This window comes from Mixophyes fleayi, chromosome 1 (genome assembly GCF_038048845.1).
Source record: "Mixophyes fleayi isolate aMixFle1 chromosome 1, aMixFle1.hap1, whole genome shotgun sequence".
Classification (NCBI taxonomy): domain Eukaryota; kingdom Metazoa; phylum Chordata; class Amphibia; order Anura; family Limnodynastidae; genus Mixophyes; species Mixophyes fleayi.
Window position 1 is genome coordinate 407,672,098 of NC_134402.1, and position 13,572 is coordinate 407,685,669.

Below are 13,572 nucleotides of genomic sequence, written 5' to 3' on the forward strand. Positions count from 1 at the left end.
AACGGGATAATCTGCAACAAAACTGCAGTGCAGTGCACTTAGTTAGCCAGAGACACGTATAGAATGGAGGTGTTTGCTATGCCCAATCTTTTTGCTATATTACCAATTGCTATATTAATCACAAACTTAACAGTAAAACTGCTTTTCAGCTACTAGAACTGTATAACGGTGCCCTGAGTTCAAAGTAAAACAAATTACATTTCTTACACTGAACTGGAATGTCAAATTTTTGTAGAGTGTGTTTAGAAGGGAGAAAAGTTGTCTAAAACAAGGAAAAATCTTTTTGTTGCCATTGTTACAATTCCATGTGTCTCTATAAATTGCATATTAGGACAACCTGGGTCTTCTTTATTCTACATGATCCCTACACTGTTGTTAAGGCTACTCAAACTCTGTATACACTGGGGTTTCAAAAATGTAAAATGGATCAGTTCTGAGGTCAATAATTGGTCATCATAAAGATAAAATGTCAATCCCCAAACATTCCATTATTTAGTTTACAAATAAATATTGTATATGAGGATTGATGTGTTCTTATTTTTAGCTAAATTCTGCACCCCAGATTTCCAGTCTCCTAAGCTGGGCGTGCACTTTTGACATTGGATCAAATAATTATACTCTACTCTCTCTGCTGTGTAGTCCTCTTTTATGAACTGACTAGTTGACTGTGATGTCTGCAGTGTGTTACACACCCATTATCACTGAGAAAATAAAAGTGTCAACAATGACACGCTAAAGAACAATGATTATAGATTATATAGATTATACTATAGATATGATATAAACGCGAATCGTGTATTTTACATATTGAAACATTCATACTATAAAATGTATATGCACTTGCTGTTCTATTTATGTTTCCCAGAAATTGCTTATAGTGTATTTAGTAGGAAGCGTAAGCTGTAATTAAAGTTTAACTTGTCATTTAGCTGGAAAATAACATTGTAGAAACAAAGAATAATTATTACTAATAAGCATGAGATATACAAGAATATGTGATCATTTAAAACACAAATCTGGTTATTTTACATGTATGTTGCCTATATCTCTCTATAAGTGGAAAACAATTGTACCCACTCTTATACCACAAGCAGAAATTTTATGTTAATGTAAGTTCGATGCTACCACAATGCAGTTGTGTTGTAGTCTGCACTGCTTGCCTTGTGACTGTGCATTATGTCATTCATGGAAACATCAGATTAAGCGAAGGCTATTCAATTACAATATATCTGTTTGCAAACATTGTAACATGAATCCAATAACCACAAATGTTTTTATTTATGGACATCTTTTTCATTCAGTATTTGTCTGGTCATCTCTTCTTGCTCTACACTATGAACAAAAGACCAGGCCAAACAATTAATTATATTTGTAATGGGACAGCAGGCATTTGCAGTAAAACTAATGTATACTTGCTGCATTTATATAAAATGAATTTAAACCTAAAATAATTATTTGTCTTTAAAATGTATTGCCATGTGGTGGATGAAAATTGTATTGTTTGAACTTAATATTTAATCAGATAGGTTCATTTTGATTCCGACATGGTAAAATTAAAGGAGAACTATGTAAGGTGCCATTGTTCTATGTGTGTAGAGAATATATCTGTATACAACATGGGATTTGAATCATTAGACTTTTATATATGCAGTATACACTTTATTGTATCAGACTGCAGTGGTTTGAGTTCTTCAAGAACTAAAAACACTTTGTAGATTATAAAACTATGGATGGAATTTTATATCATTTAATATAGCAATAAATTCATTATTTTCTGTTGTTAGGCATGTCTATATTTTAGACTTTATAAACGTTATTTTAATTTTGAAAATTTTCCTTAACTGGTTCAGACATAACATAATAATTAACATAAACCACAATCATGGACTGTATTCTCCCCAGCCACATTTGTATAATGTAAGCCACAACATTTTCCCTAATGTATTCAGATGAAAACTTATTTTTCATTTTGTATTTCTATTGTAAGAGAAGGGTGTTCATGTCTTATTGTTACACTGAAAACACTTGCTGTTACTGATCTCACTTATACATTTTCATTACAGTATTTTTTCCGAATTTTCAGTATACTTCGGAATATCCTTTAAAGAGATTGACATGATATTTCTTTCTATGTCACGCCTTTGATCACGAAATAGCCACTAAAATGTACATAACCAGGCTTATCGGATTAATAATCAGGTAGATTTTCTATTACAAATTCACCTCTACATGTAGGTTTTGATTTTTCAATTGATTCCAGATGTGGCGTATTTCCACCAGACAATGCTTATGAAGACATGCAAGCATAGCTCCTTGGCTCTAATGTATATGTCTGCCATGCCGTTGAGTGTGGGTGGAATGATTTAGTAGGAGACGCGTCCTTTCTCCTCTGTTTCTCTTTCCAGACAACGATGACATCATGTTACATTTTTACGTGCGAGACACCGTAATGCATGATTCCGGCTTTGTGTAAATAATGATAATTGTATTACCAGCCCAGAAGTATTAACCGTCAAGTGGCAATAAAGGAGTTGGTGGTGTTGGCTGCATTAGCAATATTGCCAGACACTGTGTATCTTGCAGCACATCATGCTTCGATCACACTGTACTGCAGAGAAAATATCTACACACTATATTGTATCAGATATGCAGCCTGCATTCTGTATGAACAAGGCAAGGTACTGGTACTTACGTAATGATTTCAGGGAGGCAGTGGCGTAGTTAGGATGGGTGCAGCAAGAGTGAGTTGCTAAATGCTACCAGGTAGTTTTTATTAAAGGCCCTAGACAACATGCTGCATTTAGTGTCACCATGCAACCATTTAAATCAAGGCATGCCTGAAGTTGGTACTATGCAAATAAACATCTCCCATGTATCCAGACTAATGGCAATGGATCCATGCACAATGTGTGTTTCATATGTGCACAGCTTTAAATGTATGATTTGGCAAACACTTTCTCACTTATGGTTGTAGTATTTCCATGTCTGTGTTTTCATATACTGTGCCATAAAGTCCTGAAGTATTAGGTAATTATTTTTAAATCCCATATATATGGATAAAGACCATAGTTTTTTTTACCATGCAAATATATGGATCTATTTTTTGAAGCACAGCATGGCCAAGGTACAGCGTAAATTCCTCTTCAGCAGTTCTGTGCATATTGATTTGTGCAAGTTTATTTTGGCTTCTGAAAAAGGCCTAGATTAAGGGAGAAATATGGCAGAGTTTGCGGAGGAGCAGAACTTTGCACCAGGTGATAGGAAGAGTTGCGTAGTAGAGAGTAGGAGATCCAGGGTACCTAGCTGTGAAGAGCAGAGCAGAAATGAGAATTTATTTAGCATAGGGAGATTATTGTAATAATATAAAGGAGTGGAGAAGGCACCTCTTTAGGGGTGCACCCTACTCTGCACATGGCCATCGGCTGGCTGGGCTGGGGGACAGAAGTGTGTGTGTGTCCCAGGCCGGCCACATAGTGAGCTACCCAACCGGGCTACCTGAATTTTTTTTCCCTTTAAAATGTTCCTAATAAGCTGCTGAGCCGAGTCTTGCCCACAGGTAAAAATTGCCAGCCAGCCCCTGCTGCATATTGTCATTTTCACTCCATGAAGAACTTGATTTTTGCACCAGTTCTGAGCTAGTGGAGATCAAATCTCATGCTATAATGTTAATATACCTTCCAGTTGCACTTACCTAGCAGAGGAGGCAGTTAGTGAGTCACTCTTCCTGCATCCCTCCTAACTATGATACACTGCACTTCATATTTTTATACCTCCTTGCACACTTAGGCACACTTCAAATTTGTGTAACCAATTATTGACTAAGGAGAGTAGGCAGGAACCTAGATTGGTGCAGGCTGCACCATCTAGAAGCATCAGTGCAAAATGCTTTTGTCCAGTGTATATAAGTACATAGTGTTGTTACCCGGAGAGCACAATTTACAGGTACAGTAGAGCAGAGAATAGAGGGAGATACAAGTTATGTGCACCCGTCAAGGTGAACATTGGTGCCTACTGGCCAGTTGCTGATCTAAAGTCCATCTCACCTATAAGTTATCTGGCTCTTAAACGTGTTGATTTTTAGGAAAGCAAAGGCAACTATCAATGCAATTTGGTGACATCATATCAGAAGCTTGATATAATCTGCTTACTATCGAAAATTAGCAGAACATCACAGTATTTGGTTGGGCGCAACTAGAATACTTAGTTTTATCTCATGTACTGAATGTTTTGACAGAGAAATCCATCCCATCCAGAATTTCATAGTTTACTCTGTTATTCCACTAATAGGTGACACATTATTCATCTATTAAAATCTGTAGAGATCTGCAGAAACTACCCCTCAACATATACATATTGTTTTATTATACAGAGGGTCTCATACTTGGCAAACAACATTTGGGGCCAGATTTACTAAGCTGCGGGTTTGAAAAAGTGGGGATGTTGCCTATAGCAACCAATCAGATTCTAGCTGTCATTTTGTAGAAGGTACTAAATAAATGAAAGCTAGAATCTGATTGGTTGCTATAGGCAACTTCCCCACTTTTTCAAACCCGCAGCTTAGTAAATCTAGCCCTTGGTCCCAAATTAATGAATTTAAGACTGTTCAGTTCCTGAACACTTGTAGATTTTAAGGCAACTTTGCCATTGCTGATAGTTCCATACAGAATCTTTGTTCCTTCTTACTAGTTCACAGTATATTTTTATTTATATCTGATCATTTCTATAATGCTGTATATTGCAGCTATTCTGGCCAACACTTTCTAAAGAGAAGGGGGTGATATATGTATTGCTTGATAGAAGATCAATAGCAGTGGAACTTGTATATCACATGACTTTTATTTTCCATACTAATTTAATTACCGAAACACTCTTTTTTTCTCGTCCTAATTATTGACTTTAATTAGGACGATTGCACTTGGGGACATGTCCCATCTGTGGCTCCGGTGATACTGTCTTTACAATTGTAATGTAATAAAACTGGTATACAGTGGATTTCTTTATGGCTTACAGTCAGTATGCTGTATAATGAAAAAAATAAAATCACTATTGCTTAATAGATTATAATTGCTGAATGTTTATGGGGCCTCCACCTTCAGAGAACATTGTTCTCCCTGATACAACAACTAATCTGATGGGCAGATTCAGTTTGTTTCCAGTACACAGACATGGGGGTAAATGTATCAAGCTGATAGTTTTCTGGTGGGTTTGAAAAAACAATCAGATTCTAGCTATCATTTATTTAGTACATTCTACATAATGAAAGTTAGAATCTGATTGGTTGCTATAGGCAACATCTCCACTTTTCAAACACGCTGGAAAACCCTCAGCTTGATACATTTACCTCCTGATCTTGACTGAGTGAAGCCTTCACTGGGGAGGACAGATATTAGGGGAGAACAGTAAGTATTGGGAGGCCTTCTCCCAATACTCTCTTTCTTATTTGTTCATGCACTAAAAGATCAACATTGTAATGCTTGTGCAACAGTCACTTATTTTTTTTCCACAAGCAATCTGATTAGAAATAATTTGAATACAAATGATTGTACTGTGTGTACCTCAATTTTATAGGGATTTTATTGTCCTAAAATGCAATCGCTCACTTGGCAACAACAACAAAAAGGATGTGTGTGTACAGCCTCTTTGTAATGGTTTTAGATAAACAAATGTAGTTGTAACATGACAGGTTCTAAAATGAAGGCTAACACATATTTCTTTACTAAGCTATAATAATATAGTGATCTTATTTTCTGACCATAAGTCTTATCATATCTGTTACTACAATAAGTTTACACAGTTGCATAAACCAATAACAAAGTGTAGAAAATATTTTTTATTAGGAAATTATGTTGGATAGGTGAATTTAAATAACAAGCCCTTTGCACACTTTTATATAGTTTACATTTAAAGTGTTCACACTGTAAAGGACAGCTCCAGGTAAGTTAAATATTTAAATATAAATCATTTAACCTTTAGCTACTGGTGCACTGTTTTTATTTCTTACCTAGGCCTCTGTAATATAGCTATTCCAGCTCTCTGTACTTCATATAAGGAAGGTATGTTGCTACTTGTTTTATATTTCTGGATGAGGGAGTTTATTTCAAGCTGCTTTTGTCATCACCATCATCACCATTTATTTATATAGCGCCACTGACTCCGCAGCGCTGTACAGAGAACTCATTCACATCAGTCCCTGCTCCATTGGAGCTTACAGTCTAAATTTCCTATCACACAGACACAGACAGAGAGAGACTAACGTCAATTTTGATAGCAGCCAATTAACCTACTAGTATGTTTTTATTTGGATTGTGGGAGGAAACCGGAGCACCCGGAAGAAAACCACGCAAACACAGGGAGAACATACAAACTCCACAGAGATAAGGCCATGGTCGGGAATTGAACTCATGACCCCAGGGCTGTGAGGCAGAAGTGCTAACCACTTAGCCACCGTGCTGCACCATCCTTTGAAGCCTGCTCTTGCTCAAAAACCCATCATGCCTTGTTCCAGTGCTTGAAATTTGTCTGCTCAGCAACAGGCTTCATGTAAACCTCAATCAAGGTAATGGAACGGGCACATGCAAACAACTCTGCTTTGCTGAAAGCAGTAAGCAGTTATCTGGACTCAAATTTAGTAAAGTGTTGGGAGTAATATGCACACCAGGGAGCCTGAGTGAAATGGAATAATGGTGCATCTAATAAAAGAAGAGTAGGATATGTTACTATACAATAGGCATATAAAACACATATACTATTTCAACAGAGTTTATCATAACTAAGCCAAGTAGCAGCAACATATTATTGTGGCGATAGATAAATATATTAAAAATATTAAAGTGTTTCTATCGGTTAAATTAGTAGGACATGGTACTGGCAAAATACTTACGTTTGCAATAATTTAAAAATAAGTCTTTTTATCCTTTGCTATTTTAATGTAGCCACTAGGGGCACTATTTCAATCAGTGGAGATTACTTACGAAGCGAGTAGGATGGCGTCATTAAGAAGGAGAAGTTTGCAATGACCAATGGGAAGAATCAAATGGAGTGAAGGCATTCCAAGCACAGTATAGAGTTGGCACACAAGTACACTTAGTTGCCATGTTGTAAAAATATATTCTTTTTTGGAACGAGATTATTGAAATGAGATGTGTGGAGAGGGTGCATTTTTAGGGACGTTCCTTGCTGTGTGGAGGGAAGCATGGCCATTCCTAATTTCGCTCAGAGCTGGAGGTCTTCGGGTCTCATCCTATAGTTTTACTGCGACACATTTTGTGCCTCTGTGATACACTTTGGCAGAGATACACATTTCCAGATACACTCTAAACAGTGTATAAAAGGCTTTGCACACAGAACAAATACCACATGTAATAAACACAGCCCTGATACTCCCTCACCGTCATGATTAATTCAATGCATCAAGCAATATTTTAGAAGAAAAATGAAAATTTTTATTTCATTGAAAGGGGTGGTACTAAAGTGATAGGAGGTTGGACTTTAAATGAGAAGTTTACACATATTCACATTGTGCCTTGTAAAATGTTTCCACCTTCCCATACCTGTAGATTGTAGATTTACCTCCTAAGAGAGAGGGATGGGTTTGTACTTGACGTGCACTGGATGGACTATCCAGGAGCACTTTAGTCACACCTCATAAATAGTTACACACACACACACACACACACACACACACACACACACACACATATTTTTGGGGACCTGCTGTAGAAAAACAGGAATGTGCCTGCTTTAGTGGGGTTGTAGGACTGGCTAGAAGTGTGCAAGGTTAAAAGTGGACACAGGTGACTTGAAAGTCCAGCCTTGGTATCACTTTATAACCACTACCTCCATTATTTTCAACCTGAAAATAATACTCGCTTGAGTCTCATTTATGTCTTAAATACATTGTGAGAGTGAGGGGCCAGAACTATCTTCTTACATTATTGTGTCACTATTGTACATTTGAATTGTGTTTTATTTAGTGGATTGTAATTTACCATAAAAATGTGCCTTAGAGATATGAAAGGCATTACTTTGAAAGTTTGGCCTGAGGCTGGATCACTGCTACTTACAATGACATGTTCAACAACAGGTCCTTTTGCAGAGGAAACAAAATGCAAAATGAAAAGTCAATTGGCATTTGGGCTAAATATGAGTTAATAAAATTGCATCTAGCCCACATTAAGTTAGAAAAGCCCCGAATCAACTCAGCTCTCCCATTGGAACACTCACAATTTTTCACCTCCACATTTGGATGTACTAAGTCCATACACTTTACTGAACTGCATTAATTAACTGCATTCACAAAACATGACTTGCACTGCAGGCCTTTCTTTTCTACCGTTTCTTAAATGACCCATAATGCGTGATATCTAATTTCAGTGTGACATGACAATTAATATAGAAGATCCCATTCATTTTAACAATGAGATTAGTTATGGAAATTTTACAATATGCAAACCAGACACTTATAAAAGACAATACACTTGTGGATTATGCCATTTACATGCCATGGCACTGGCTATGCAAAATTTCACTGCCATGTAAATAGCATTATTAAAATATCTATTCAGTTTTTGTAGTACCTTGTTGTCTCAATATTGTGCATGAAGTATAGACTGGAAACCTCCCAGTAACTAACCTTTACCTGTAGTTGTGCCAATTAAGTTGATAAACACCCATTTCCTGTGACCCCAAATATGTCTACACACAATACTTGTTTGCTCAGACTAAAGATCCAGCAGACATTCAGCTTTTGGTCTCAGATTTACTAGTTCTGTCCATGTGAGCAGAGATGCATAAATATAAACAGAACCAAACTGGTTTTGCAAAGTTTTTTTGGCCACATAAATTCACTTCAGGGACCCTAGGACACTCCTCCTGGTGTTATTTTCGAGTGCTATTTCTGTGTCCCGTTTTGCAAATCTCAGCAGCCTCCTTGCTACAGTTGAAATCTACAGGTCTGTAGGGGGGTTATGAACCAGTGTTCGGTTTGCTTCAGTCTATTCCTGGAGACTTTGTTTTGGAATGTGCCAATGTCATATTGATAATTTCTTTGCTCTGCAAGCAAGCCCTTGCGGGATAAAAATTGTCTACTACTTTATAATTTGTCAGGTTTAATTTCAGCCTTTTATAAGCTCCTGCCACACTGCAATGCTCAGTCAAGGAACCTTGACAGTAGGTCAGTATGTTAGGTCACAACAATGAGCCATTGCATTTATACAAGGACTCTCAGAAGGTATAATAGGTCAATTGGTAACTTGTGAACTCCCTGCACAATCTAATAGTCTTATCACCTTTTGTAATAGTAATAATAATAAACACTCCACTTTATTGTGGGAACATGGGGTCACTCTGTAAAGCTGGGAAACTTTAACATATGGAAAGAGTCAGTAATACCTGGAACGATAAATTCTTACCAATAAGAACAAATTCTCATAGTCTGATCATACCTGTGATCATTCCTTACAACTCTTTATCTTTTTATACTAGTGCATTCCTACTGCAGCAGGACATTTAATGATCCTGTCTAATGCTATAATATACCCAGTGTTCCTCTGCATAAAAAAACAATATTTCTTAGTACCATTGATGACAGTTTATTTTTTTTGAGAGGCTCAATTTGACTCCAAACCGTTCCTCTCACACCCAGTGTTGGGTGTTTTTATAAGAAACAATAATTACATTTTTTTATGATTACATAAGTCTTTAATCCCCTTTTACTTGGCTTGCCCTGGCTTCAGAAACATGGTGGATTAAAAATCCAATCCTATCTTTTCATGGAGTCCTTTTATATTTCAGTAACTGGCTGGCTAAAGTTGAACGCAACTCTTCTCCCTATTCTTGGGTTATATCATGTCAGCTGCTGGGCTACAAATAGATCCTGAAATGTATCTGTGGTGTTAAACTGGTTTCACCCTGTATGACTTAAAGCTAATCAAAGATTGTTTGGTTTTGACAACTATTATTGTCAATTCGACTATTCTTCTATAGTCTCTTCAATTCCTTCTCTTAACAGGAAAGGAGTGATACTCAACAAGTGATCATCAGATAATATGTCAGTATGTCAACATCTTAAGAAAGCTTTATCCACTGCTCCTGTCTTTCAATATCTTATCACTTTTTGCCCGTTCTTTTTTGAAGTATAAGCTTCTTTAGTGGGAGTTCAAACCATCCTTTCACAAAAAACAAATCATGCAAATGCTAATCTTGTGGATTCTTCTCAAAACAAAAGTTTTTTCCAGCAGATAAAACTATTCTGTTGATAATCATGGATCCCCTACCATAAAACTCACACAGGAGGAATGAAAACTCTCCTTGAAAATGGTGTTTCATCTCATCTGCCATCTACATTGACAAAAAAATGTATTGTACCTTCACACTGCTTAAAGTTTGACTTCTCGCCAGGCCTGCTGGGCACTCGTATTTCCCACTCTGACATTCCACTGACAACATGTCCTGGAACCAAAAATGTCCTAGCAGATGCTCTTGACTGCGGAGATTCGTAGGTTCAGAAATACATCATAGGCCCTTCTTGAGTTTTTGCCTCAACTTCCATCTATTTCACAAACGTAGGTCCTGGAGAAACATTTTTTTCTCAAGACTTTTTAGCAGATAACTCTTCTGGGCTCATGACTGCAACCAGGAGTTAAGAAAACTTTGGAGATCATCTGGAGGAGCTTCTCATGGTCAGGTCTTTGTGAAGATATGGACAGGTTTATTTCAGCCTATAACACATGTGCACAGCATAAGCCCCATTGTCAGTCGTTATTATTGTCTGTCACTATTTTCTAGCAGGGATTCTGTCATTACTCATCTCCAAATGGTTTGGTGTGAAGTATGAGCAACTATTCTCAAGGCTTCTTCCTGTCAAAAAAACAGAGAAGGATCCTATATTAAAACTTGACAGGGTATATTTATTTACCAAAACACTAAATAAAAAGAGGCTTCCCTGACATATATTGAGCCATATAAAGTAATAAGTATAATCAATGCAGTTTCCTTCCAATTCAAAATGTCTGCTTTCCTATGCATAATAAGTATTTTCCATACCGCTGTGTTTAAATCCTGATCTTTTTTTCATGATCGTTTCCATTCCCACCAGAATCTTTAAACATCATTCTCATACATTATCTCGAGAAATTTACGAATAAGAATATACTGAATTCCTCAAGGTAAGCTGGAAGGGTATAACAATCCAGGATTCAGGCTTCTGATGTCCATACCCCCTTCTCATGAGAAAAAAATCATTCTGCCCTTGTCCTTGTCGAAGTCAGCAAATTGGATAAAGTCATTTCAATTGATATCGAGCAAACTTGATCGTCTTTGTCTGAAATTATGCGTAGAGCACGCTACGGCGTGGAAGGGCTTATCCAGCCGCAACACGTGGCAATAACAGTTTTTACACTTCTGTATACATTCGCACCAACACACACATTTGTAAATAGTATACATTAATCGTAGTTGCAACACATAGTTATTTATGTCGAAATATGGTAGTGTTTATGTGTAATATTATAAGTTATATGCATATAAGTGATACATACGGTTCAGGTTAAAGGAAATGTGTCATGTCTGATATCATGTTAATCCCCTTTACATCAGCAGCTGTCCGGTGCATTCGGCAAAGAGATCGCACATTGCATACTCTAGTTATTGATGTTAGGGAATAAACCTTTAATATGATGCTGACTATAAAATGCTAATAGACTAGTTGTAATTGGAGTCTGGGCGGGAAGAAAGGAGCACATCCCCTGGAGAGATGACCCCCACCTTTGGATTCTATATTTTGAACTAGCCTATGATCTGCAACCCCCTGGACCTTCCTGAAGCAAGCCACACCATCTGCATTGTTTTACTGTATTTCTGTTTGCATATAAGCAGTAGCTCTCATCTAGTGTTCAGTCACATTGACCACAGACTTCAGACCTGAATGACTGTTCACTGGATCCAGAGCGCCTGCGATAAGTAACGGCTGTACTTATTATTATTTCGCTTGAATTATTCTGCTACTTTTTGAGAATAAATATTTGTGCATTGGAAACACAAATCGAGATTCGACAATCATTATTGGATAGCGACTAAACGTGCATAACATCCTTAAGGTAAAGGGGAGGACTGTAGCTAACCTGTCCCCTTGTCCTTGCTAGATTAGCAACAGTGACTGTTCGTCTTGCTCCCTGCTGTACCAATGTATAGTTTCTTTATTATAAATGCCTCTAGGGAACATTTTGTTACATGGGAGCACAGCACATGACCATGATGTCACTCACCCTACTATTAATCCATGCTCTGTTTTTGCTTCTGTGTCTGAGCAATAGATTCATCATCATCACCATCTATTTATATAGCGCCACTGATTCCGCAGCGCTGTACAGAGAACTCACTCACATCAGTCCCTGCCCCATTGGAGCTCATAGTCTAAATTCCCTAACACACACCACAGACACACAGACTAGGGTCAATTTGTTAGCAGCCAATTAACCTACCAGTATATTTTTGGAGTGTGGGAGGAAACCGGAGCACCCGGAGGAAACCCACGCAAACACGGGGAGAACATACAAACTCTACACAGATAAGGACATGGTCGGGAATTGAACTCATGACCCCAGTGCTGTGAGGCAGAAGTGCTAACCACTTAGCCACCGTGCTGCCCAGATTTTGTATCATGTTGTTTACAGGGACGCTAATATCAGCCATATTTACCATCTTGTAATCTGTGCTCCTTCCCCCTGACTATGGTCTGTTTCCGACATTTCATTTTTCTCTAGCTGTGGCATGTGGCTTCCCCACACTGAAATCCATTATATCCATTATTAATCCTGGGATTCCCATTAGACTCCACACTCCAGACACAAAACATTAGCGTCATAGCATGTCCACAACTAGACCGAACGTTCTCTTCCTAACTGTTCTCATTGATTTTGAGAGGTTTTCTCTGTAGCACTTCCCATGTCAATCTGAAAAACTTATCCTGAAACAGACAGTCTGCAGGTAGATGCTCTAATCCCCCAGTGGTTGGGAGATTTGACTTGAAGGACTGCCATGTAAATTGAATTTCTAAGATATTTATTATTCGTTTGCATTTCAATGAATGCTAACATAATGAAAGATGAGGTTCTCTGTAAGATAACCCATATCTATATTTCCCTAGATATTTAAAGAAAAAGATGAATATAGATCTTACTTATACAGGACATTTGCTTTAAAAATTGTCATTGAAAGCAGTTTTACAGCAGTAGTAACATAATGTCAATGAAAATATGCCAATACTATGTCTGACTGCAATCTGCAAACAGTTCAGTATTTTTGCTAGGAGATTAAAGGTAAATAAGGAAATATGATTGTTATAGAATTGATCCAAAATTAGAAGCACCAGTACCAGTGGTCCAGCGCTCTGACAAGTCCGGATGGTGCTATCTGCAGGTAGGCAATGCAGTGTTTGATTGATCTGCACATGTGTTTGCTCAATGGGGACACAGTCAATATACATGGGTTGGGCAAACATTGGACAATGAAGTTTTAGTGGCAGGGGCCTCCACAAGTTACTTATTTGGGGCCCCCACAAATCTTAATTTGGCC

General features: G+C 37.5%; 1 protein-coding gene across 1 annotated transcript in view; it reads left to right on the forward strand.

Annotated features, from left to right (window-relative positions):
* The window catches only part of SV2C (synaptic vesicle glycoprotein 2C), a 158,297-nt gene that overhangs the window by 1,210 nt on the left and 143,515 nt on the right, over positions 1–13,572 (forward strand). The gene's annotated exons all lie outside the window — the stretch shown is intronic.